At 41.1% G+C, this 25,774-nt stretch overlaps 1 protein-coding gene across 3 annotated transcripts in view; it reads left to right on the forward strand.

The window, feature by feature from the left end:
• Window positions 1–25,774, forward strand: part of LOC309625107 (uncharacterized protein) — a 758,084-nt gene that overhangs the window by 46,221 nt on the left and 686,089 nt on the right. The window lies entirely within an intron of this gene.

Genomic DNA, 25,774 nt, shown 5'->3' on the forward strand with positions numbered 1-25,774 from the left:
TATTTTATACACAGTAGTGTGTATATGTTAATCTCAAACGCCTCATTTATCCCTCCCCGCACTCCCTTTCCCCTTTAATAACCATAAGTTTGTTTTCTATGTCTGTTGCCCGCTGCTTTAAATCAGACTCTCTGCCCTGACTTTGGAAAGGCCCTTTTTCCCTTTGCTCCACCCACTCTTACCAACCTTATTTCTCTCCACTCCTAACACACACCTTCTTCTGTGGTCAGGTGTTTCTACTCTGTCTTTCTGTCTTTCTTCATTTGAGTTCTCACTCTTGCTCCCCTCTCCCTCTCTTCTTTCCCCTTTCTTTCTTTCATCAACAAATAATTTCTGAGTGCCCATCATGTGCTAGTCTCTGGAGATAGAACTGTGAACAAGCTAAGACACAATTCCTGCCCCCAGGGAGCTTACAGTCTAGGTTAACAGTTCCCATGTCTGTTATGCTCATTTATGCCTCTGAGTTTTGTTTTAGTTTGTTTCCTCTGCCTGAATGCTCTCCTTTTTCCTTCCAGCCATCTAAACTGTGTTCGTCATCGAAGGCCTAATTCATGTTTTCCTTCTTCAGGCACATTCTCCCGAATGCTTCAATGCACTTCTAGTCCTGAGCGCCTTTAGTGCATAGTCATCCCTGCATAATTTAGCTTCTAATTGTTCTTTCTCGCGGTATGCTAATGGCATTATATTCTTGAGAGCCAGAAATGTCTTATCTGTATACTGATATCCATATACATAGAGAGGCTGTATATAGATCTCTGTTTCTCTCTCTGTTTGCATAAAACCCTTGGCACAGGGTTTTATACGAGCTTTCAAAATTCTCAAATTCATAAAAGTGGAGTTGTTTTAAACCAGGCTCCTGGCCTTTTCCAGATTTGTATGTCTATTCAGAGCCAAGTGTAATCTTTGTGTATTCTCAAACCACAATCAAATAGCCTTTTCAATATTCACTGAAGGTATTTCTAGCACCTAGGGCCATTTTCCACATGGTAACAAAATTCTATGGCTTCATGTTCGTTGCCGCATGCCCAGAGTAAGGAGAGAATGACAGAGGAGGCGGAACTGAGGTGGGTAACTGCTTGAGTTTAAGGTAAGACAGAACTGGAGTCAAATTCCTGATCAGCTAGCCTGTGATTTTTCCACTCACACTTATTCTGGGATCTCAGTCACACCAACTAGCTTTGTGATCTTGCTCACATCACACTGCCTAGCGATGTGATCTTCTCAGTCACACTTACTAGCTCTATGGTCTTGCTCGATGTCACTGACTACGATCTGGAGAAAATTTCTTAACTTCTTTGAATCTCAGTTTTCTCATCTATAAAATGGGGATAATCATGGTTAAATGAAATGATGTATAGCAAGTAATTAGTACAGTACCTGGAATGTGGTAAATTAAGAATGATAATGCTGTGTTTTTAGGGTCACTAACTAAGCTAACCAGGCTCTCTTACTAAGTGACTGACTCCCAAACACTAGCGTCATGGGATTTAACGTTCAAATTTGAGCCTCAGCAAAAGATAAATTGCTATCAGCCATGAGTCTCTCAGACTGCTGTGAATGTGAAATCCACAAGTGCCAGAAGCTTGGTGAGTGTTTGTGATCCCCCAGCTTCTGGCCTGGGCTTTTGTCTCCAGAGCGGCTGAGCCTATGAGCTATTATTATTATTATTTTAAAATATTTATTTATTTATTTGGTCACGCAGGGTCTTAGTTGTGGCAGGTGGGCTCCTTAGTTGCAGCTCGCCGGCTCCTTAGTTGTGGCACGTGGGCTTCTTACTTGCGGCAGGCAGTCTCCTTAGTTGTGGCTCACGGTGAGCTTGTGAGTTATTGATTGATGGTGGAGGATGGTTAGGTAGGGAGAGTAAGAGTAGAAAGGACAGATAGACTGTGCAGGGCCTTTCTAGCCACCTGCGTGGATATCCAGTTCATTCTGGGTTGGAGTGCAACTTGATCTGCCCTGCGAGGAAGCAGCACACGGCCTTCTCTAAAGATTTTATGAATGGGAGTAAGAAATGGAGGCGAGCCAGAGAGAGCAGCTGGGCTATTCTCTCTGACCATGCAAAATAAAAAAAAAAAGTCTTTTATGGAATAGGTTTTGGGTTTACCTGGCACAATGCAATAAAAAGTGTTTTCCAGTGACATCCCCACCAAAAGCCCTTACTCTCCTTTGTAAACCCTGGGAGAGAGCACTGTCCCAGGCCTGGGCCCAGGAGTGCCTAACACCACAGGCAGAGCAAAAGGATGCCCCTTCCCACCCCTGCCAGAGGCTTCCAGCCCAGATAGGGCAGGACACAACGCAGCTGCAGAGAGAGTAAAGGTGTATGCAGGGGGTTGGGGGATCTGAACAAAGCCTCAGTAGTGACAAGGGTCACAGGAAACCAGACTCTGCCAAGAGCCAGTTATAGAATTACCGTATAGGCCAAAATGCCACCAGTCTGTGGAAGGAGGCTGCATGTGGTCGAACAGAAGCACAGCTCTGATGATCAGATTAGCTACTCATCCATGGGAAGTCCTGGAGGGAGGGCAGCACAGGCTGGGTACCACTGAAGTGATGCGGGTTGAGGAAGAGAAAGGAAAAAGATCAGGAATTGGGGAAGCTGCCCTGCAATGAGGCCTTTCTGAGTTTTAAACCATCAGCACAGAGTTTGTTCTCAGTTATTATCTTTGGCTTTTGGACATCCCCTCCCCCTCCCCCCAACACCCTCCTCCGATACCTTGAGAATAGATTTGTGTTGTAAAGCCCAAACACTAATTTCCAGGTTCTCTCTTCTTTCCTTACTAATATATCCTGTGGAATACATGTAAGTCTGTCACTTTTCTTCCCGGCTATGGGCTGGCCCTGTCCACATGCTAAGCAGTGGGCTGGCCGGGGAGGGGCCACAGAGAGGAGGCTGGGCTTGGGTGTCTGCAGCGCTCCGAGCTTCCCCGCAAGCAGGCTGCCTTCTCACAGCATTGCACATCAACGCCTTTGAAGCGGAAAAGAAATCCCACCCTTCCTTTGAGGCCCCTTTTGTAATATTGCTTTCCTCTGGCTGGTTGGATTAGTTAAAATTTCATCAGCTTCTCTTAAAAAAAATATTTCCCTGTTTTTGTATCATGAAAAGAGAGGATATCTCTTGAAGATGTTTGCTGCCCTCAAGAAATAAGAAAGAAAAAAATCTGATCTGCTCTGATTTTGGAAACTTAATTTGTCTTGCAAGCTTAAGCTGGTCAGATGAAGTGTTTTGAAACAAGCATATATATATATATATATTTGTGTCTGTGTGTGTGTGTGTGTGTGTGTGTGGTTCTTCAGTGGCTTTATTAAAAGAAAAAAATAAGGCCCCCTTCCCCCATGCCCACTAGTTCAATGTTCTGTGTTCTTTGTGGCATGAGAGCAGGCAGGTTTATAGACCCTGGCAGAAAATGCACATATTGAAAACCAACTCAAAACTGTATCAGCCAGGATGAGATTATGAGACCAAAGCAGTAGGGGGCAGCCTGACACAATAGAAAAAAGGTTGCTAGTCCAATAAAACATCAGAGACAAGGCTCTTTGAGACAACAAAGGCAAAAATTGTGCTAAGAGCTGTAAATCTTACATGCTAAATTCCTGTGCAAGAGACAGTCGTGGCTGTATCATAATTAAACATGCTACTAAAACATAAATCCCTTACTGATAGCTTCCTCTTAGTGGCCTCATTTCCCATGGAGGGAACCAGACAGAGGCTGGTCACCCATTAACATTAATTGGAAAGATTTCTGGTGTATTCAGCACAGAATGTATATTGGAAACAACAAAGGAAAGTAAATCACCATCATCATTGCCACCAAGTACCAAGTGTTTCCTAACCATCTTTATGAATATGGGGCTGTGTTGGTGCTAAAGGATGAGATTTGATGGTTGACTCCAGTATCTTCTGACCTAGTGAGGCAGTGGTAAAGAAGGAAGACCATTTATTTATAGGTATTGTGTCAGTTCTTAGGGCCTCTATAACAAAGTACCACAAACTGAGTGGCTTCAAACAACGGAAGTTTATTCTCTCAGTTCAGGAGGCTGGAAGTCCAAAATCAAGGTGTTGGCAGGGCCATGCTCCATCTACAGCTTTGGGGGAGAATACTTCCTTGCCTCTTCCTAGCTTCTGGGGGCAACCACTGAACCTTGGTGTTCCTTGGCTTGTGGTAGCATAACTCCAATCTCTGTCTCCATCTTCACATGGCTTTCTTGCTGTGTCTCTGTCACATCAAGACCTGGCTGTCTTCTTATAAGGACACCATCTATATTCGATTAGGGGCCCATATATGACCTTGTCATAGCTAATTACATCTGCAAGGACCCTATTTCCAAATAAGGTCTCATTGTGAGGTACTGGGGATTGAACTGTGTCTACCTTTTGTGGAGGGACACAACTGAACCTGTAACAAGTATGTAGATACTTTTTAAAAAATTTTTATTTTTATTTATTTATTTATTTATTTATTTTTGGCTGTGTTTGTGTTGGGTCTTCATTGCTGCACACGGGCTTTCTCTAGTTGTGGCGAGCGGGGGCTACTCTTCATTGCGGTGCGCGGGCTTCTCATTGCGGTGGCTTCTCTTGTTGTGGAGCACAGGCTCTAGGCACGCGGGCTTCAGTAGTTGCGGCAGGCGGGCTCAGTAGTTGTGGCTCGCGGGCTCTAGAGCGCAGGCTCAGTAGTTGTGGCACACAGGCTTAGTTGCTCCGTGGCATGTGGGATCTTCCCGGACCAGGGCTCGAAACCGTGTCCCCTGCATTGGCAGTTGGATTCTTAACCACTGCGCCACCAGGGAAGTCCTGTAGATACTTTTGAGACTCTGCCATATGACCTATTAGTGTATCATGTCATTTCCCGAACAGGATCCATCAATTCAGTCTTCTTCAGAAATTCTAGTCCTTGCTTAGAGTAATTCTTACCAAGGAATAGAAAAGGTATGAACAGTTGTTCAGTGTCTGCTAAGTGCCAGACACTTTACAAAAGTTTTCTTCTATTCAGCTGCTTCTCACCACCGCCACTGCTACGTGCTAGTCCAAACCACCGTTATCACTAGGATGGATGGACCATTTCAGTGTCCTATAAAAGTGGTCTTCCAGGTTTCAGACTTGCTCTCTGTATTGGTTATCTGTTGCTTCATGACAAGTTACCCCAAATCTAGAGGCTTAATGTGACAAAAAGTGTCTCACTCTTTCTGGGATCAGGAATCTAGGCACGGCTTAGCAGTGTCCCCTGACTCAGAGTCTCTAACAAGGCTGCAGTCAAGGCGCAGGCAGAGCAGCAGTCATTTCAAAACCGCACTGGGGGAAGATCCACTGCCAAGTTCACTCACATGGCTGTTAAAAGGCCTCAAGTTCTCACTGGCTACTGGCTGGAGATGTCAGTCCTCATCACATGGGCCCCTCCATAGGGCTAATCCCAACTTGGCAGCTGGCTTACCCTGGGCGAGGGCTCTGAGGGGGAGAGCAAGTGAGGGAGGGTGAGTAAGAAGAAAGGCACAGTCTTCTGTAACCTAATCTTGGAAATGACATGACTTTTGCAGTATTCTATTTGTCAGAAGCAAGTCGCTAGGTCCAGCCCACACTCAAGAGGAGGGGATTCTCCAGGGGCATTTTACTGAAATGCCCCTGGAGAATCCTTACGGAAAAGCTCACTTCCTCTTGTGTGTTTCTCCTTTACTCGTACAATGCAACCATACCCACAACCCGTCTGACACCAGATGGGTGGGTTTTCCATACCTCAAGCAGTTCTGCAACACTCTGGGTGTCCTACAGTTTAACTCAGTTCTGACGATATCTGCCTGGAGCTGGCATCAGATCCCACAGGTTAAGGGCTCAGTTCCACAAGACGTCCCCAACCCCCTGCGCAGATGCCACTCCCGAATCCAGGCTGTTTACCTGTGCTTCTGTCGACCGGCCATAAACCAGAGGTTCCAAACACCCTAGTTCAATTACTTTGCTAGAGAGGCTCACAGAACTCAGGAAAATATTTACTTACTAGATGACTGATTTATTATAAAAGGGCATAACTCAGGAACAGCCAGATGGAAGAAAAGCATAGGGCAAGGATGGGGAGTGGTTGCGGAGTTTCCATGCTGTCTCCCAGCAAGCCACTCTCCCCGTATCTCCCCATGTCCACCCAGAAGCTCTCTGAACGCTGTCCCTTTTGGTTTTTATGGAGGCTTCATTACATAGGCATGATTGATTAAATCATTGGCTCTTGGTGATGGAATTCAATCTCTAGCCTCTCTTGCTGGAAGTTGGGATGTGGTGGGGAGGGGGGAGCTGAAAGTTCCAACCCGCTCATCAAGGTTGGTTCCCTTGGCAACTAGTTTCCATCCTTAGGTTACCTAGGGGTTTTCCCAAATTCCTCTTGTTAACATAAACTGATATATTGTTGAAAGGACCTTGTTATAAATAACAAAAGACAACTTCATCTTTCTTGTCACAAAAACCTTGGAAATTCCTGTGCCAGGAACTGGACGAAGACCAAATGTGTATTTTTTATTATAACTCAATATCACAGGCAGCACAGGAGGAGGCAGGAGTCGTTGGGAGCTACTGTAGAGGCTGTCTACTGCATCCTCCCATAGATCATTCATTAAACAGCTACGCCAGTGATCCAGTTAAAATGTAAATCACCCATAGTGCAATCCTGCTCAAACCCTCCAGTGGCTGCCCATCACTCTTAGAATTCGAAGTCCCTACCCAGGCCTAAGTGGCTTGGCCCCAGGCGTCTCTCTGATCTCACTTCCTTTAACTTTCCTTCCTCCACCACTTTAAAAAAAAAAAAAAAAATTATTTATTTATTTGGGCTGCACCGGGTCTTAGTTGCGGCCTGCGGCCTTCTTAGTTGCGACATGCATGTGGGACCTAGTTCCTGACCAGGGATTGAACCCGGGCCCCCCGCATTGGGAGCACGGAGTCCTACCCACTGGACCACCAGGGAAGTCCCTCCTCTACCACTTTACTTTAGCCTCTGGTCCTCTGACAACACATGCTGTTCGCACTTTGGGCCTTTGCCCTTGTTCCTCTGTTCAGTATACTCTTCCCCAAGACATTACCTATTGAAAGACATCTTGGTTGCTCTCAAGTTTGGGGAATTATGAATAAAGCTGAAATAACATTTATGTGCAGTTTTTTGTAGACATAAGTTTTCAACTCATTTGAGAAAATACCTAGGAGCATGATTGCTGGATCATATGGTAAGATTATGTTTACTTTGTAAGAAACTGCCAAGCTGTCTTCCAATATAGCTGTACCATTTTACATTCCCACCAGCAACAGCTGAGAGTTCCTGTTGCTCCACATCCTTGCCAGCATTTGGTGGTGTCAGTATTTTGGAGTTTTGCCATTGTAATAGGTCTGTTGTGGTATTTTGTTTTAATTTGCAGTTCCCCCAATGAGATATAATGTTAAGCATCTTTTCATACTTTTTTTGTCGTTTGAATATCTTCTTTGGTGTGGTGTCTGTTCATATCTTTTGCTCATGTTTAAATTGGGTTTTTTGTTTTCTTACTGCTCAGTTTTAAGAGTTCCTTGTATATTTTGAATACAAGTTCTTTATCAGTCTATGGCTTCTCTTTTCATTCTTTTAAAGCAAATTCCATTAAAAAAATACAACTGAGATACAAAATAGGATAGAAAAATTTTGTTGTGATTTGTTAACTTACTTCAGAAATACATATGGAGGGACTTCCCTGGTGGTACACTGGTTAAGAATCTGCCTGCCAATGCAGGGGACACGGGTTCTAGTCCTGGTCCGGGAAGATCCCACATGCCATGGAGCAACTAAGCCCGTGCGCCACAACTACTGAGCCTGTACTCTAGAGCCCACGTGCCACAACTACTGAAGCCCGTGCGCCTAGAGTCTGTGCTCCGTAACAAGAGAAGCCACGGCAATGAGAAGCCTGCGCACCACAAGGAAGAGTAGCCCCCGCTCACCGCAACTAGAGAAAGCCTGCGTGCAGCAACGAAGACCCAATGCAGCCAAGTAAAAAAAAAAAAAAAAAAAAAAAAAAAGACATATGGAGATGTAAAAATTAAGTTAAATGGAGATGTAAAAATTAAGTTAAATGGAGACAATATTTAACAAATCACTGTTTTTGAAAATAAGATTAAATACAACTGAAAAGTTCTGTCCTATAACTTTGTGATGGTTATAGCATTATATAGTGAGTATAGGAATTGGATATAATTTCTTGATCACAAAGGAAAGGACCAATGGAAGTGCTAGATTGTGTTTAAAACTGTAATTAAAATTTGAAGACATAAAATAACATTTTCTGGAGAAAATATTTGCAATAAATAGAATGACAAAGGCTTAATATCTTGAATGTATACAAAGCTCTTCAAAGTCAGTAATTAAAAATTAAGAACACAATCAAGGACAGGGACTTCTCTGGTGGTCCAGTGGTTAAGAATCTACCTTCCAATGCAGGGGACATGGATTTGATCCCTGGTCAGAGAACTAAGATCCCACATGCTGTGTTGCAGCTAAGCCCATGCACCACAACTTCTGAGCCCACGTGCTTTAGAGCCTGTGTGCTGTAACTACTGAGCCCATGTGCCACAGCTAGAGAGCCTGCTTGCCACAACTACTGAGCCCACGGGCTCTGGAGCCTGCATGCCACAACTAGAGAGAAGCCTGCGTGCCACAACTGGAGAGAAAGCCTGTGCACTGCAATAGAGAAGCCCGCGTGCCACATTGAAGAGCCCGCATGCCGCAAAGAAAAAAAATCCCGTGTGTTGCAACTAAGACCCGACACAGACAAATAAATAAATAAATAAATAAATAAATATTTAAAAAAGCCCACAACAAACCACAATCAAGGACAAAGACAATCAAAGATCTACAAATGGCTAATCTTTAAAAATGTTCAACTTTACCGATAACTTAAAAGCAACCACGTTTAGTGCGTGTAATACCATTTCACATATCAAATTGGGAAAGATGACAGAATGAGGATACTCTATATTGCCATGGTACGCATGAAGCAGTTTCTTCATATATTGATGAAGTGCTAAGTGGTAAAACCTTTTTGGAAAGCAGATAGAAAGTATATATTAAGAACCTTACATTAAAAAAACCCTTTGACCTAGTATTCCTACTTCTGTGGATCTGTCCAAAAGGAGTAATCTAAAATATAAACATAAATTTATTCACAACAATGCCAGTTACATCTTTGTTCACTGAGAGTGAAGTCATTTGCCATAACAGTGTGTGGATCATTCTTTGGGCCTAGTGGTTACCTAACATAAATTCTGAAAAATATCTTCACAAAGGATTCTAAAAAACACATTGTTCCATTAATTCACCATCAGTTAGTCAATGAATAATTTCCCCAAAATCATAACAAAGGAAATACCACATCAAAGGAAGTACAGGACAACCTTGTGTGGGTCATTTCAAAATACCTAAAAGCCAAGGCCACAGCAGAGCATGTTTGCCTATGGCAACATGCTTGTCCTCATCTTGTGATGTTCCCAGCTGGCTAACACTTATAGTTGTTTTTTTTTTTTTTTTTAAACATCTTTATTGAAGTATAATTGCCTTACAATGGTGTGTTAGCTTCTGCTTTATAACAAAGTGAATCAGTTATACATATACATATGTTCCCATATCTCTTCCCTCTTGCATCTCCCTCCCTCCCACCCTCCCTACCCCACCCCTCTAGGTGGTCACAAAGCACCGAGCTGATCTCCCTGTGCTATGCGGTTGCTTCCCACTAGCTATGTATTTTACATTTGGTAGTGTATATATATGTCCATGCCTCTCTCTCACCCTGTCACATCTTACCCTTCCACCTCCCCGTATCCTCAAGTCCATTCTCTAGTAGGTCTGCGTCTTTATTCCCGTCTTGCCACTAGGTTCTTCATGACTTTTTTTTTTTTTTTTCCTTAGATTCCATATATATGTGTTAGCGTACTGTATTTGTTTTTCTCTTTCCCATAGTTTTTTCAAGGGTCATTCAGATGTTACCTCCTCACCGCAGTTTAATTTCCCCTGACTGCTTCCCAGGAGGAAATCACTACTCTCTTATCAGCACTCACATAGCACTTGCTGGAACCACCACATTTGTTTCACAGTTACTTGCCCACGCTCACCCTCTCCTGCTAGGCACAGCTGTCCTCTTCCGTGATCTACCATGAAGTCCCTGGAGAGGAAGCTGGGCTCATTCTTTGGCTATTATTTTTTTATTTTTTAAAAAAAATTAATTAATTAATTTTTATTTTGGGCTGCTTTGGGTGTTCGTTGCTGCGTGTGGACTCTCTCTAGTCGCGGAGAGCGGGGGCCACTCTCCGTTGCGGTGCGTGGGCCTCTCACTGCGGTGGCCTCTCCCGTTGCAGAGCACGGGCTCTAGGCGTGCGGGCTGCAGCAGCTGTGGCTCACAAGCTTAGCTGCTTCATGGCATGTGGGATCCTCCCGGAGCAGGGATCGAACCCGTGTCCCCTGCATTGGCAGGCGGACTCCTAACCACTGCGCCACCAGGGAAGTCCCCCTTTGGCTATTCTGCGAAGTTCTTTTCCGAAAGTGCAGAGCGTAAGTGGAGTCTATTTTAAGGAGATTCACTAAAGGCTCCTGGATGATGAAAGGACAGTGACATGCAGAGGATAGTTTACTTAACTCCTTAACAGGCCAGGACCCGGGTTTCCTGCAGTTCACTGCCTGCTTCCAGTGCCTCTGAGGCTAGGGTCAACTTAACCTCCCCTCATTCACGCCCATATCCGACATGCCTCAGGCATCACTATTCCTGAGTCTGGGCCCAATGCACCTTTAGGCCCAGGGGTGGTGATACCCAGCCCAGCTTCCTGGGCAGATGAGCCACCTGTTCGGTCGTACAAGGTCCCATCTCACACGTAGTTGAGTGCTCCGCTGTCACCATATTGAAATTCTTCATAATTGTTGAACAAGGGGCTCCACAGTTTCATTTTGGCCTAACCCCACAAATTATGTAACCAGTCCTGGGGATGTATTTCCTCACCTGATTTAAGGCTACCTTCTAAAGTCCTTATTTTCTGCTCTTGGGTTGATGTCTTTTCAAGCCGATCAATAGTATAAATGACCAGTCCCATGAAAAGGAAACCCCACCCTTACCTGTAGGGCAAGGCTTGATCCTATGGACCCTCACAAGGTAATCTTATTAGATAGTTTTCCAAATCTGGGTATTTTAAGGGTTCAAGGGTTCTCAGAGTCAATTCTAGCTTAGAGTCATCCTGTTACAGATGTTAATGCTATTTGTGTCATTTTTTTACTAACTTAGCTTCAGGTGTAGATACATGCCAAAATTAAACAGGCCCTTAGGAAATATAGAAGCACTTGTTTATATACTAGAGTGATTCAGAATTTCCATTCCTGAAAATCCTGACTGTGTCTAGAGCAGAGCTGGGAGGCGCTTTACAGTTCTCCTGAGGTTAGTAGTTTTCAAGCTGGACCTGTTGGTGTTGTAAGAATTCCATGGGGAGTATATCAGGGGCCACTGCTGGGGACAAGCCGGAGGCCATATAGTTAGGGTTTAGGGGTCTCCCATCTTCACTTTGCACACAGTCATTCTGACTTTTGCCTTTGTACATTTTGTACTCACATAGGGTTCTGCTGCTAAAAAAAAGATCTTGAAAACTACTGACCTGGTTATTTTCATTCTACTGCCATCTGATAGAAGAAGCCCCTGGAATTTAGAGAGATTTAGTGGATTACCCCAGTAACCCAGATTATTAAATGACAGAGCTAGACCTCAAATATGACCTCTTAATTCCCAGTAATACTTTGGCATTTAATATTATGGTCGTGTCCAGACTGTTTAAGTAATTTCACTAGAATGTAGTTTTACCGAAGCCAAAGGAACACGTTTGCTTGGCTTATATTTCCAGGAAAACCTGAATTCATTCATGGAGGCGCCACCTCTGATGCCATCTGGATGTCTCATAAATCTGTAGGGTTGTTTGCAAGAGGACTGGACAAGAGAGGGTGGAAAGTGCAAACCAAGAGAATTATCACTGCTAGAAAAACAAGTGCACATTCCTGAATAGGCAGCCATGGAAGAAGAAACTTGAGTGCCCGGTAAAGTGTTCAACTTCACTGGTAGTCAAAGGCATGTAAATTATAACAATCTGTTGTATAATACATTGATAAAGTTTAAAAATATTGAGGGTAGTTGGCTAGGAGGGACAAAATAAACACTCTCATACTCTCTTGGTGTGAGTGTAAATTGACACCACAGTTTTTGGAGGGGATTTTGGAATACCTTTCTAGATTTTAAATAGACCCACTCTTTTATCTAGCAGTCGAGGATTTATCCTCCAGCAAAGGTCAAATAATAGCACAAATTTATTTGTACAAAGATAGTCAGTGTAATTGTAATAGTTTGGGACAGGCGGGCAGAGGCATCCTATCTCCTGGCTTCATGTTTCCATGTGGAGGGAAATTCACCAGACTAATATTCCTGGCCTTTTGCCCCATGTCCTCACTTACGTCAACCCTGGGAAAGAGTGAAGGTTCTTATTTGTGTGTTTGGGACAAAGAGCTGAGCACTTCTGTTTGGCCCCTTCCTCTCCCCTTGCTTTGATCCACCTACCTTCAGTGACATTGTACTCCCATCTGCTCTTGGTCACAGGATGAACTGTGGCCCTGTGGGGCAACCTGCAGTTTTGAGGTTGAAGTTAGATTCTGGTGGTGGTGGGTATCTTATTAGTAAACTCATTAGACTCTCACACCTAAGCCATGTTCTCTAGAATTCACTTAATCAGTAATGAAAGTGATATTTTATTTCTATGTCTGAATCCTGTGTCTTTATCTTTCAATTATTCTGAAATCCAATAGGAAAATGGAGAGTATTATTGATAGTCCCTTCAAACCTCAGTGGCAGAAAAAAATTCTAAACAACCGTAATGTCCACTAAATAAATTGTGGTACTCCCATTCAATAGAGCAACATGCTGCCATTACAAAGAATGAGGTCATCTTATATATAGACAGAGAAAATGTCCACAACATAATGCCAAGGGGAAAAAAAGGGCAACTTTTGTAAGAACTTACATAGTAAGAGCTCATGTTTGTTTAAAAAAGTTTGCATACGCCCTAGCAGAGTGTTTGGGAAAATGCACACGGATCTGTTACTAGTGGTCAGTGGTTACTTTCAAAGACTGGTGTGGTAGCTTTTACTTCTACAATATATTCTGTTTTGCTTTCAAAGACTGGTGTGGAGCTTTTACTTCTACAATATATTCTGTTTTGCTTGAATGTTTTGTTTTGTTTTGTTTTACAATGAGTTAGAGTTACTTTTGTAAAATTAACAAAATTCATTTTATTTTTCTTAAGGAAAAAGTTGTGATAGTTCTGTTACTACTGAGATTAGATAATGTGGTTATCAGAGATTGTACTTAATTCAAAAAATTTCTCCCCTTCTAGCTTAAAAGATAAGTGAGGGTATTGAAGGTGATCAGAATGCATGGCCCTTAGGCTAGAAAATGATACTTGGCCATATTTACCCTGGGTATTATTTTTGAGTTGGTACATAATTTCTCAATTTAATTCTCTGAACTCACAGGAGTCTTTTCTGTTTGACTTTCTGTCTTCTGTTAGTAGAAGCAATATAAGTACTACATCATTTTATATAAGGAAGTTGAGCATCTGCAGATTGGTATCCACCAAGGTCCTGGAACCAATACCCTGTGGATGCCAAGGGATGACAATATACTGATTGTGTAAAATTTGGAAAATATAGAAAAACACAAAGAAGCAGAGAGGTAAATGGCTTATGATCCCATCATGTAGAGGCAAATATTCTTAACATTTTGTGTCATTTCCAGTTTCTTCTACACATATTTGTACACGGCTGATATTGTGTTCTAAATTCAGATTTGTAACCTACTATTCGTTTACTTAATGTTATATCATCAGCTTTTCCATCATGTCAAAAAACTTCATAGGCGTCATTTTGAAAAACTGTAATATTTTATTACACAGATGTATTTCATTTAGAATGCTTTTGAAATGCAGTCTAAATGAAAGTAGTTGGTTCTGAAAGTCTGAAAGTAGGTGGTTACAGGGTTGATCCGGGTGGTAATAAGTTGGTATCTCTGTGGTTCATCAGGATTTTCTATAATAGTTTCAAGATGGCTGCCACAGTGCCAAACCACTGTAGGTTAATGTCTCTACATACTTGAACCCTAAGCAGGAAACAAGGGGGCAAGTCGAAAAGGGATTTAAAAAAAAATATGTGCTTTTTTTGGGTGGGGAAGGGGAGGAGAAGAGGAAAACTTTGCCAAGTTTTAAGAGCTTTAAAAATATTTATACCCTTTGATTTAGTAATTGTACTTTGGAAATCCCTCTAAGGATGCTTTCCCTTACATCTCCTTGACCAGAACTTGGTCTCACGCCGGTTCTTGGACTAATCATGATTTACCTCTGGGACTTGGCCACTGCCACCTAAACAAATTATCAAGGAGCTAAGAAGATGAATTTAGCTATGGAGCAGGTAACTAAAAGAGTTATTTTCTCCTTTTGTATTGGCAATAGTCTTGCATCTAAATATTTGAGCTTAAGTCTTTTTGCATGTTCGATCATTTTCTGTGGAGAGACTCACAGAAGTAGAATGACCAGATCAAAGGGTACAAATATTTTTATGGCGCTAGGTTGTTAGTATGGACAGGAATTTTAATATTTTTCTTTTTACGGAATTCTAGATTCACATTTGAAATCTAGGACAGTGAGATACCAGACTCCAACGGCCTCCACACCCCCCTCAAAAAAAAAAACCCAAAACCGCATACCACAAAAAACCTAAATCCTGTACATTCTCAAAGGTTTCTTTGAGTAATCACTGAGTGAACTGAAATTGGACAACATCACAATTGCTCTTTCTGTCACTGAGGAGAACAAACTCTGAGGTGGACATTGTCGCTCATGGAGGGAGGTATGGAGGGAGGTATGGAGGGAGGTATGGAGCTGGCTGTGCTGATCTGTCTACTGGTTCTCATTCTGTCTACTGGTCTACTGGTTCTCATTCTGTCTCCTTTAGAGCGTTTTCTCTTTTACCACTTCCACATAAATGTAGAAGGTAAAGTGAAACTCAGGTAATTTTATTTTTTATTATTGATTAAGCAGAAGATAGAAGAGTATAGGAAGTTAAAACTTAGTCAAAGGAAGGAATTTTAAAATATCTCTGGTCTTGCTCTATTTTCACCCTCTGCCTTAGATGATTTAAGTCAACTGCTGTCAGATTTTTTTCCCCTGTAAAAGCATTAGTCACACTGGAGTCTTTTAGGAGAAAGAGAAATATGGTTAAATACCCAGGAGAACTGTTGTGCATGTTAAATAAAATTTGGATTCTAAAGAAAAGTGGAAGGATTTGTTGGCATGGCTCTCTAATGGATTACGGCTTTGCAAGTGGGTGTGCTAATTAAGTCCACTTCATTCTTCCACGTGTGCCTGTTTTCACCTACCTTGAAAAATTACAGTAGCAATGGCACTTCAACAAAGACCTCTTCCTGCATTTATGGAATTGTCGGAACCCACTGATGAATTTGAAGTTCCACTCCTTCGAGAATGGGTTGAGATTTCCTCTCACATATTTCTTAAGTTTTATCTTAATCTTGTGTAAAAGATAATCTTTAGAAATTCTTCCCTCAGTAGACTGCTCTATTTTCCCATAAAATACACTTGCAAATAGGTCTGCAGATTTTTCAACACAATGCCTGCAGCAACACCCACGATACGTCCTTTCATGGCCTCAGCTTTCTGTAACCTTCTCCATCCCTCGCAATGACACACACTTTTCCTCATTCATCTTTTATTACAATTCAATATTGTACTTGAATATCGTTAGCTTGTATGCAGCATTCCCCTCTCTTTTTTCTTTAAAGGACAAACTACTGTTGTTGTGCACATTTCATCTGGAAATTGACTTTGGTGTTATAGGTTCCCATATATTTACACAACAGGTACAGAAAGGTATTGGAAAAAAGAAGAAATATTTTTAACATCGTAAACCTCTAGCAAAAATATGTGTGTAATAGAATCTGGTACTGTGGTATTACACACATTACAACTGTCACTGTGACTTAGAGCCTTGGTTTAGGTGAAAGAAAATCTATAACCCCAGAAATGCAACAATGTCTGAGTCACAGTTCAGGGTAATAAATGTTTTTCACAGAATACTGTAATCCATATTTCTAAAGCTGATGCAACAAAGGAATTTCTGCTAGAAATCTTTCAATTTCATGGGTGGAGGCTCCAATGCAGAGAGGAAAAGAGAAAGAGGAAAAAAAAAAAAAGTATTTAGAAAAAAATGATGCACTTGAGTGACATGATGGACCTCCAGATATTCAGAAACCTTTAGCCATCTGGCTAGCAAATTTGGTTGCTGCATACCCTTCTCTGATAAAAGGCCAGGGAGAGCAAACTTTATTTGAATAACTTTGAGAGTGGACTGTTTTTCTCTTTAAAGGGCCTGTTCCCTTTAAGAGACAATTGTTTTATGACCAGAAAACTGGGAAGAGGAATCCCAGACGTGGATCATGAAGGGCTTTCCTCAAACTGGGGAAATGAGGGAATAATTAGACCTTACAAGTTTATTGCGTTTGATTGGCCTGGGCAGGGGTTGTTAGTCTGTAGAACATTCTCTAGTGCCTGTGATTGCCAGTCACATTCTCTCGACTTAGTTGTGGGTGGGAGCAGATAGGACAGGTCTAGGTCGGCAAACAGGACGGCACACAGTGGGTCTCATGGAAGCATTGAAAAGAAGATGGTTGGTTTAGTTTGGCAGGCTTGTTTTTGTGCTTGTTCTTGGCTAACTACAGCAGTCACTTTTGAAAAGACAGTAGGAACTAAAATACTTTTTTGTGCCTTTGAGGGAGCATGGGTAGAGTATCTGCTTGAGCCTTGGAATTTGATATCACAAAACAGCCCTGGCACTTTACCACTTCTGTGTCACACAGTTCCCGTCCCTTCAATATCTGTTAAACTCCTACTCATTCCTCAAGACCCATTCAACTGTCCCTTTAGAAATTCTTCCCTTCCACCTTTCAGCTCCCAAACCAGCTTATTTGTATTCCTTTCATACCACTTACGACATTCCAAAGTTAGTTGCTCTCACGGGCAGCAGATCAATTTGTTGAAGATCAATTCCCCAAAGTCATTTAGCCAAATTAAATTCACTGAAAGTCAATTGAGGAAACCAATTTGCTTAAAGCGAATTTTTCTGTAAGCCTGTGATTTATTCATCATAAGCTCCTTGAAGGCAGAAACCTTGTCTGATTCACGCCTGGTGCTCTCACATATTACTTGAGATATTGAAGGGCTTAGTAGATGCTTAGTGCTTATTGAATTTAATTGAATATAATTATTATGTAAAATAGCTTCGTATTTTTCTTGCTTTCCATATGTTCACATTTTCTATCTGGCTTATAATGTGCAGACCACACGTGGACAGAGTATGTGGACCTTGAGAAGTATTTTTCTGCCACGCCTGTCCTGTAGGCATAGAGTCTGCATAGATTTATGTGGGAATTTCAGCTCTTTATTGGATTTAGAGCCTCTTGGCCCCTCCAATAGCTTGTGTTCTGATTGTTTAACTGTAACTTCTTAAAAGAATTCATCTTTGATTACAATTGTTTTCCTGTCCCTTTCATTTAGTTTCATTGTTGCTTCATTACATAGTTGATTCATCGCTGTTGGTTGTGAGAAATACATTGGACAGCTTTTCTGTTCTCTCTGAGAACTCACATGTCAGACATCAATGGTACACAAAGTCCAGGAAAATTAAGGCAAGTAACTGGGACCTCTTTGGATGAAGGTAGTAATGTGGTAACACTGTTGGATGCCCTTCATCAGCACTCCACCCCTTCCCTGCCAAAGATCCCCAGTTTGCTAAGGCACTGGGTGGCCATATGCCCCAGGGATAGTGGGGCTCTTTCTAGCTCCAGGGAGAGAATGAATGAATAGACCAAGTCAATCTTAGTAGTTCATTCGCATTTGCCAGTGAGTGGCTCAGGAGTGGGCATCAGACCCAACACTTACTGGCCAATGAGATGTAAGGGGATGCCTTCTGGGGGACTTCAGAAGTTTTTCTGCCTCCTAATAGGGGTCATGAATGGGAGAAGATTTCTTTCCTGCTTTGGATGTTGCTCTGTGAGGCTTTGGTGCATGGTACTGTTTCTTCTGACCACAAGGATGGAAGCTACGAGAAGAACTGAGAAGTGGCGCCCAGACAGACCCCTGACACTGAGCCGGCAGTGCCCCCATGCTGCAGCCGCCTCACCTCAGACTTACGTGCTTAAGCCTGGGTTTTCTGCTGTTTTCACCTGAAAACATCCTAACTAAAACAGTACATGCTGTGGTTTACAAAATAGTTGATTTCCCTGACAATGAACATTTGGTAGATGTCCTCCGAGTCCTTTAATCCCAGCCTGCCGTGAAGCCTATATGACTTTAGAGTCAGCCAGTTCTGTGATCCAACTCTGGTGCCACCATTTACTAGCTGTGTGACCTTGGGCAAGTTACTCAACTTCTCTGAGCCTCGTTTTCATTCTCTGTGTATTCTCTGTGTCCCACATTGCTGGAAATCTGAGCCTCTTTCTAGCCCTCCCTCCATCTCTGACCCATCTCCTACCCATCTCCATCTCATAACACCCAGCCTGAGGCTTTTGGAGAGTTTTGCTTCAAATGCTGTTTTCCCATCATCCTGGCTTCTGGGGTTTATTCGAATCAGCTGCTTGGCTGAGTCTGGAGGAGCAGCCACTGCTGACCAGGGTGTAGGGAATCTTGGAGGAACAGCAAAGACAGGCACTTTATTTAACAGGTACAATGCAAATGCTGCTCTCTGGTGCTGGAGTTGTTGCTGTGAGCTTGGAATTGATCTAAGGAAGGCAGGAGAACCCTGGCTGCAATCCTCCCATGTAACGGGAAGTAGAGAAGAATCATAGTCAGAAGGCACAGATGGGGAAATCAAGAAAAGTTTAATAATGAGATGATTAAAAAAGGTGTGGGCAGGTTTAAAGGAAATAAGTAAGGAATGGTAAAGCACCCCCAGGGCTACAGTGGTAGAGAATTGTTGCTACTCCTATGCTTGAACTGGGAGTGGCTACCAGAAACGCATGAGACCCGCATCTATCAGAGCTCTCAGCCAACCATGGCTATCAAGGAGGGCTACCCAACAGGGGCTACGGCCTAAAATAGAGGAATGCAACTACTGACAACCCAGGGAGAATAAATACTCTGATCTCACACTCCTTCCACGCTCTAGTTTCCTTTAGCACCTCCTACTTAACGCAACTAGAAGCCAGAAGGCAAGGGTGCCCATTGACGTAAGCTGTACAAGTCAGCCTCTTCAGGCGCAGATCAGGGTGGTGAAGGGTGGAGAACGGGTTTGGAGGGGCAAATGATGAATAATATCAGTATAATGAATAAATCAATATAACTAGATTTTGACGAGCAGTGAAATGCCTGTCACATCCAATAACTTTCCCAAGGATCCATAGCTAGGAAGTGGTAGAGCTGGGATTTGTATCCTGGCACGTTGCTCCAGAGTCTTTGCTTAGGGTCTTATGTGATGCTGCCTTTCAGTGAGTCCTGGGTCTTCCTGGGACTGTGGATAGCAAAACTTGCTTACTTTTCTGCTGGGCTTGAATCTGATACATTGTGAACCTGGACCTAGTGGGGGTACCATATGAAGCTTGAGACTGAGGTCAATGACATCCCTGCCCTTTTTATGGTGTGGTCACTGGGGCCAATGATTCTCACCCTCTGTGTGTGTGTGGTGGTCTATCACTTTTACCTTTCTACAGGAAGAAAATATTTACTCCTTCTTAGAATTCTTGGAGGCCAACCATAGCTCAGTCCTAGAGGCAAGTTTAGGGGTTTTGTCCCTGTTCTCTCCATGTGTATTAAAAAATAAGAGTCAGGTCCTCTGTACCAAAACCACCCCTTAATGACGTTGTTTCCCCTGCTTCTATCTGAGCATCAGAAGGTTCAGTTTTATACACACTTTATTTCGTCTTATTATAATTGAGAATGTCTTTACAAAACAATTTAAGATTTACCCATATTTTTAATGTGGAAAAAAGAAGATGCTTAGGCCAGGTGCAAGATTGTTCTAAACCTCCTTGGCAAGTGAACTGCAAAGTAAGAAACTGAATTGGATTGCCTTGACTGGCCCCTATTTAAGTTTATTCTTCAGTCTGGGTGGCCAGATATCTTTGCACTAGAACTCTGTATGTAGTCAGGGTTCTCCAGAGAAACAGAACCAATAGGATATCTATACCTCTTTCTCTCTCTCTCTCTCTCTCTATATCTATATCTCTATATCTATCTATCTATCTATCTATCATCTATCTATCTATCTATCTATCTATATATATCTATAGATACATTGAAAGAAATTTATTATGAAGGATTGTCTTACATGAGTATGGAGGCTGAGAGGTCCCATGATCTGCCCTCTGTAAATTGGAGGCCCGGGGAAGGCAGTATAGTTCCAGTACAAACCCTATGGACTGAGAACCAGGGGAGCCAGTGTCCGAGGCAGGAGCAGATGAATGCCCCAGCTGAAGCCGAGAGAGCCAGTTCACCCTTCCTCTGCCTTTTTGTTCTGTTCAGACCCTCAGTGGACTGGATGATATCCACTCACAGTGGTGAGAGGATCTTCTTTGCTTAGTCTACCAAATCAAATGCTAATAACTTCTGGAAACACCCTCACAGACACACCCAGAAATAATGTTTTATCAGCTATCTGGGCATCTCTTAGCTCAGTCGAGGTGACACATGGAATTAACCATCACAAAACCACTGAAGGCCTTACAAGCATTTGCAAGTAACCACAATTATCCAAAGCTTTTATTCCTAGGGAGAGGCTGCCTTCCCAGCCTCTTCACATTCCAGAGGAATTGAGGAATCGCTGGAGGAATTAAAGACCATGGGAAGGAGGTAGGGGAGGGGCTGACGGAATATGGGAATATGCAGGGTGCTTCTGGAGAGCTGCCCCTATTATTTCAGAAAGCATACTTTTCAGCAAACTTCCTGATGAAAAATCTGCCATATACTATGGACTTCAACTAGCCTTCAGGAAATGATATCAATCCTTGGTTCACTTTCATGACATTTATGTCGGCTGGAGTGGCTTCTTTTACGTTAAACAAGAAAGATAAGGCAAATTGCTGGTAGCTTTTAAAAAACTGTGAACTGAGAAGGAGTAAAATTTTTAGAAGACTTTTATACGGGCTGTAAAAATCTGAATGAACATATTTCAAGTGAGTCCTAGAATAATTAGAAATGAAAAATTGGAAACGTTCATTTGGATCCCACAATAGATTATAAGAGGATCTAAAATAAATAGCTCCTGTAGCTCTCCCCTCACCTGAAATATGGTACAAAGAAAATTCTCCTTAATTTTCGTCCTAGTGAATAGTACACTAGGGTCTTAAATTTTGGATCTAGTGTGTAAAATGAGCTAAGATTTAAGTCCAAGTTTCCTATATTCTATGTCCAATAATATTCACTTGAATGAAGAAACATTCCATTCATTTAGGGAAGACACTGTATTCAAGATCATAACAAATTGTTAAAATGTAAGTCCATTATGATATATTTCACAAAGACACTTAATACAAGTTAATATTTATTTCTGATAGTATCCATTAATAAACTAAAAGACTGCATGGAGATTTTCTTAATATGGTAGAAAAAGTCAATCTCAAACTAATAGCTAAGGTCATTCTTTTTCCCCCCATTTATTTAAATTAATTTTAAAATTGAGATATTTAAATATAAATATAAAAAATAATTGATGCACAATATTATGTTAGTTTCAGGTGTACTACATAGTGATTTGACATTTGTGTACATTATGGAATGATTACCATGATAAGTCTAGTAACCATCTGTCCGTGTACAAAGTTATTATAATATTATTGACCATATTTCTTATGCTATAAATCTTCGTGGCTTGCTTGCTTATTAATTAATTAATTAATACAAAATTTTAGTTTACTTCAAAGTTATTGTTTCAAAGTTATTATAATTAAACAACCTTACTCTGTTGGATCTCTCTTTGTATAATTATTCCTTTTAAGAATTTTCCAATATTCCAAATTCTCCATCAATATATCATATCTATGTCTGTCTAATTTATCCTCACCCTGAAATTTTTTATCACTCTTCTCTGTCAGTTTTATGTATTTGCAAGAGATGAATTATTTCTTGGTTAGTGTCGTTATCGTCCATCCTTTCTCCATTTCCTGTGGATAAGGCATGGACTTTCCTTGCCATAATCATGATTTCCATTCCATTAAGTGTGCTGATATCCACAGGATGACTTCTGACAATTTTTGTTAAATGTTCAGGTTCATATGCTACTCTGTGCATGAATGCATGGATATACGATGGTTTGAGCTTGGCTTCTGAACTTCTTTTCAGCCATTTCACTCCTAAGAATTGTCAGACACCTCTAACATCTGTTTTATTTATTATCATAAAATTTTAGTTTTACATAAATACTTGTTGCCGTTCTTTTTTTAAAATTGAGGTATAGTTCATTTAAAATATTATATTAGTTTCTGGTGTACAACATAGTGATTCAAAATTTTTACAGATTATACTCCATTTAGAGTTACTATAAAATGTTGGGTATATTCCCTGTATTGTAAAATATATCCTTGTAGCTTATTTTATACATAATAGTTTCTATCTCTTAATTTACTACCCCTATGTTGCCCCTCCTCCATTCCCTCTCCCCACTGGTAACCACTAGTTTGTTCCCTATGTCTGTGAGTCTGTTACTTCTTTGTTATTTTCACTTGTTTGTTTTATTTTTTCGATTCTAAATATAAGTGATAACATACAGTAATTGTCTTTCTCTGTATGACTTAGTTCACTTAGCATAATATCCTCTAGGTCTATCCATGTTGTTGCAGATGGCAAAATTTTATTATTTTTTCTGGCTGAGTAGTATTCCATTGTGATATACATACATATATATATGTGTATATATATACATATCTATCTATCTATCTATCTCACATCTTCTTTATCCATTCATTTGTTGATGGACACTTGGGTTGCTTCCATGGGTAATGTAAATAATGCTGATGTGAACATTGGGGTGTATATATCTTTTCAGACTGGTGTTTTTGTTTTCTTTGAATAAATACCCAGAAATGGAATTGCTGGATCATATGGTTGTTCTATTTTTTATTTTTTGAGGAACCTCTGTACTGTTTTCCACAGTGACTGCACCAGTTTGCATTCCCACCAACAGTGTATGAGGGTTCCCTATTCTCCACATCCTTGTCAACATTTATTTGTGGTCTTTTTGATGATAGCCATTCTGACAGGTGCGCAGTGATATCTCACTTTGGTTTTGATTCTCATTTCTCTGAAGATTAGTGATGTTGGCCATCTGTATGTCTTCTTTGGAAAAATGTCTATTCAAGTCTTCTGCCCATTAAAAAAAACTAGTTTTTAATTTTTAATTTTTTTATCAATCTGTGAGGCATGTGGGACCTTAGTTCCCCAACCAGGGATTGAACCTGTGCCCCCCGCATTGAGAATGTGGAGTCTTAACCACTGGACCACCAGGGAAGTCCCTTCTGCCCATTTTTTAATTGTGTTGATTGCTTTTTTGATATTGAGTTGTTTGAGCTGTTTATATATTTTGGATATTAACCCCTCATTGGTCACATCATTTCAAATATTTTCTCCCATTTGATAGGTTGTCTTTTTGTTGTGTTGATAGTTTTCTTCACTGCACAAAGCTTTTTAGTTTGATGTACTCCCATTTTTATGTTTGCTTTTGTTTCCCTTGCCTGAAGAGACAGATCCAAAAAAATATTGCTAAGACCAGTGTCCAAGAGTGTATTGCCTATTATTTTTTAAATTCAAAAATTTTTGGCTGCATTGGGTCTTCGTTGCTGCACACAGTCTTTCTCTAGTTGCAGCGGGTGGGGGCTACTCTTCATTGTGGTGCGCAGGCTTCTCATTGCAGTGGCTTCTCTTGTTGTGGAGCACGGGATGTAGGTGCACAGGCTTCAGTAGTTGCAGCACGCGGGCTCAGTAGTTGCAGCATGCGGGCCCTAGAGCATGCGGTCTTCAGTAGTTGCGGTGCGTGGGCTCAGTAGTTGCTGTGCATGTGCTCTAGGGTGCGTGGGCTTCAGTAGTTGTGGCGTGTGGGCTCAGTAGTTGTGGCTTGCGGGCTCTAGAGCGCAGGCTCAGTAGTTGTGGGGCATGGGCTTAGTTGCTCTGTGGCATGTGAGATCTTCCTGAAGCAGGGATTGAACCCATGTCCCCTGCATTGGCAGGCGGATTCTTAACCACTGCTCCACCAGGGAAGTCCGCCTGTTTTCTTCTAGAAGTTTTATGATCAGGTCTTACATTTAAGTCTTTAATCCATTTTGAGTTTATTTCTGTCTGTGGTGTGAGAAAATAGTCCAGTTTGATTCTTTTGCATGCAGCTGTCCAGTTTTCCCAATACCAGTTACTAAAGAGGCTGTCTTTTCCCCATTGTATGTTCTTGCCTCCTTTGTTGTAGATTAATTGACCATATAAATGCGGGTTTATTTCTGGGCTCTCTATTCTGTTCCATTGATTTACATGTCTGGTTTTGTGCCAGTATCATATTGTTTGGATTACTGCAGTTTTGTAGCATAGTTTGAAATTGGGGATTGTGATAACTCCAGCTTTGTTCTTCTTTCCCCAGATTAATTTGGCTATTTGGGGTCTTTTGTGTTTTCATACAAAGTTTAGAATTATTTGCTCTAGTTCTGTGAAAAATGCCTTTAGAATTTTGATAGGGATTGCATCAAATCTGTAGATTGCCTTGGGGAGTGTGGTCATTTTAACAATTTTAATTCTTCCAATCCATGAGCATGGTATATTTTTCTATTTGTTTGTGTTGTCTTCAATTTCTTTCATCAGTGTCTTTGGTTAGATTCATTTCTAGGTATTTTATTATTTTTGATGCAATTGTAAATGGGATTGTTTTCTTAGTTTCCCTTTCTGATAGTTTGTTATTAGCATATAGAAGTGCAACAGATTTCTGTGTATTAACATTGTAACCTGAGTTTTACTGAATTAATTTTTTAGTTCTAATTTTTTTGTAGTGTTTTTGCGATTTTCTATATATAGTATCATGTCATCTGCAAACAATGACAGTTTTACTTCTTTTCCAATTTGAATTTCTTTTATTTCTTTTTTTTGTCTGTTTGCTGTGGTCTAAGATCATTCTTAATGTAAAATACTAAAGGCATCCCCGTTAAAGCCAGGAACAAGGTAGGAATGACTACTGTCACCATTATGTTTAATTTTGTATATTCTAGAAAATGCATTAAGACAAGAAAAATAAATAGAAGTTATAATTTTTAGAAAGGGAAAATAGAAAATTCTTATTATTTACAGTTAGAGTAATTGTCTATTCTAAAAACCATGACTATTAGCTGAAAAACTATTAAAACTAGTAATAGAGTTTACAGAGGTGACCACTAACAAAATCTTTTCCATGGGCTTAGTTGTATGTTAATAAGAAATGTAAAGGACCTTTATGATGTTATAATGAGAAACCTAGCCATATTTTGATACTGTTTAACTTCTGACAGCTTTTAAGCCTTACCTGTCCCTCTTCCCTTTATGCCAGACATCTGGGCAAGTTGATAAGAAAGTGCATCCTCGTTTGGCGCTGGTGGGAGACTGTCCCTTTTCCCATATGGGAATACACATCCTAGGCTACCCCACCCCTCTCCAAACACGGTAAAAACCCAGACTTGTTTCCTTTACTTGTTCTCTCAAGTAATTTTGGGCCTG

This window comes from Balaenoptera borealis (genome assembly GCF_965194805.1).
Source record: "Balaenoptera borealis genome assembly, chromosome: 3".
In the NCBI taxonomy this organism is placed as follows: Eukaryota; Metazoa; Chordata; class Mammalia; order Artiodactyla; family Balaenopteridae; genus Balaenoptera; species Balaenoptera borealis.